This window comes from Salmo trutta, chromosome 29 (assembly GCF_901001165.1).
Source record: "Salmo trutta chromosome 29, fSalTru1.1, whole genome shotgun sequence".
NCBI lineage: Eukaryota > Metazoa > Chordata > Actinopteri > Salmoniformes > Salmonidae > Salmo > Salmo trutta.
Window position 1 is genome coordinate 5,347,188 of NC_042985.1, and position 2,986 is coordinate 5,350,173.

The following is a 2,986-nucleotide window of genomic DNA, read 5'->3' on the forward strand; positions in this document are numbered from 1 at the left end:
ACACAAGAGGTCCTGTACATGCGTCTGCCTTATTCCCAACCCTTACAAAACCAGTAGCTGAGTAAAGGAAACAGGAGGAGAGGCCAGTGCAGGGAGGGCCTTGAGGACGTTATGACCTGTGATAGATGGAGACCTCAACATGTGGCACGCAGTAAGCTCTGAGCTCCGATGGAGGTCAGCTATTTGTTGCTCTTGTACTGATCCCAGTGGGCCTGATCTGTGAGTGGCTCAAGCCCCTGTCCCTCCCCAAACGGACGGCCGTATATCATCACAAGGCAGACAATCCAGGGGTGGTTGAGGTAATTTCTTGCAGTTACCAAATGGTGTTGGGAGGCCTCCTAGGAGGTGAAGAAAGCGTAGCTCCCATTCGTACGACAAGTATTGATTTCAGGGTACGCATCACAGCAGAATAGGATTTAGAAAAGCTGACTTCTCACACCCCTTAGAGTTCCCCACAGTTCCCCTTCTTTCCTGAAAGCCAGTTAAATATCCTCATGGCAATTTTGGTCAGCAGTACAGCATCGTGGGGAACATTTCCACCCAGTCTGGAAATATTGACGGAGGCAACCCAATTCCTGCACTGCGTTGTCGTTCTGCCTCCATTAAGAGCAAAAAAGACCTCATTTTAATTCTAGGTTCCTCTCCGATTTACCATTTGTCTCTTGATGTTGTCCCAAACTGACAGTGGGGATGGTGGATTCTTGAGCTGTGCGCTCATACACCCACAATACTGGTAGATACCACTTTATGTTGTGTTGTAATGGTTACCCCCCCCCTCACTCCAACCCACCCCCTCTCTGCTTTCTTTGCAATTTGAGAATGTTGTGTTCCGAGGAAATTTAGGGTCGAGACATGCTGCTTTTTAAAATCCCTTTCCCAATGTAGGTTAGTTAGTTTGTGCTCTGGGAAGTCAGTGTCTTGAGACTCTCATGGGTTCTATCTGCTACAGTCATTAGTTTAACTCAGTCAGACAAAAGGCAATGTAATGTCAATGTGGATGATGCATTAAGTCAACTAGTCTCTCTGTTGTTCTAACCACAACATCAAATCAAATCAAATTTTATTTGTAAATACACATGGTTAGCAGATGTTAATGCGAGTGTAGCGAAATGCTTGTGCTTCTAGTTCCGACCATGCAGTAATATCTAACAAGTAATCTAACAATTTCACAACAATTACCTTATACACACAAGTGTAAAGGAATGAATAAAAATATGTACATAAAAATATATGGATGAGCGATGGCCAAACGGCATAAGCAAGATGCAGTAGATGGTATAGAGTACAGTTTATACATATGAGATGAGTAATGTAGGGTATGTAAACATTATGTAAAGTGGCATTGTTTAAAGTGGCTAGTGATACATTTATTACATCCAATTTGTAATTATTAAAGTGGCTACAGATGAGTCAGTATGTTGGCAACAGCCACTCAATGTTAGTGATGGCTGTTTAACGGTCTGATGGCCTTGAGATAGAAGCTGTTTTTCAGTCTCTCGGTCCCAGCTTTGATGCACCTGTACTGACCTCGCCTTCTGGATGATAGCGGGGTGAACAGGCAGTGGCTCGGGTGGTTGTTCTCCTTGATGATACCTTTTTGGCCTTCCTGTGACATCGGGTGGTGTAGGTGTCCTGGAGGGCAGGTAGTTTACCCCCGGAGATGCGTTGTGCAGACCTCACTACCCTCTGGAGAGCCTTACGGTTGTGGGTGGAGCAGTTGCCGTACCAGGCGGTGATACAGCCCGACAGGATGTTCTCGATTGTGCATCTGTAAAAGTTTGTGAGTGTTTGTGGTGACAAGCCGGATTTCTTCAGCCTCCTTCAAGTCACACTTAACCAGCATAGCAACCACAGCATTCTGCAGCGATACCCCATCCCATCTGGTTTGTGGTTAGTGGGACTATCATTTGTTTTTCAACAGGACAATGACCCAACACACCACCAGACTGTGTAAGGGCTATTTGACATAGAAGGAGAGTGATAGAGTGCTGCATCAGATGACCTGGACTCCACAATCACCTGACCTCGACCTAATTGAGATGGTTTGGGATGTGTTGAACCGCAGAGTGAAGGAAAAGCAGCCAACAAGTGCTCAGAATATGTGGGAACTCCTTCAAGACTGTTGGAAAAGCATTCCAGGTGAAGCTGGTTAAGAGAATGCCTAAAGTGTACACATTTGTCATCAAGGCAAAGGGTCTCTCCTTTGAAGAATCTCAAATATAAAATATATTTGATTTGTTTAACACTTTTTTGGTTACTACTTGATTCCATATGTGTTATTTCATAGTTGTGATGTCTTCACTGTTATTCTACAATGTAGAAATTAGTAACAATTAAGAAAAACCCTTCAATGACTGGTACTGAATCTTACCCGATAACTCCGGCTGTAAATTTCAAAAAGCAGACCAAGTATCCTAACTCCTGCTTTATGATGCTCAGATGTATAGAATAGAGTATGATTATTCCCAGAGCTATCTCTGCAATAAGTATATTGCTGTCTGGGGAATACAGCTGTTATTCACCCTCTCAAGGCAATGGGCTGCATTAATTCACTACAGGAAGACTAAGTAATCCTGGCCATTCATTCTAAGGTCAACATTGCTAAAGGGCATATCACAGGCACCAGTGGGAGGTAGGGGCTCAATATCCTGCCTTGATAGAAGGCCTAAAAAGGCTAGCAGTGTGGATTGAGGAGTGCTGATGAGAGAGCAGAGCCAATGAGATTTTAAGCACCACTAATGAAAGCAAGCCTTGATTTTGGAAGCTTTGGTCACCCTGAAAGTCTGAAACTTAAATCACGCCTTTGTATTTCTGGTTTCTGGTGCATTCTGTTCAGAAATGAGAAAGTGTTTGTGATTGCATGAGGAGGTGGAGACCTGCTCAAAAGAGTTGATGATGTATGGTTTCCAGTCCTCAAATGTTCACGCGCACACACAAACACACACACATGCACACACACACACTCACAAATACACACACACACACA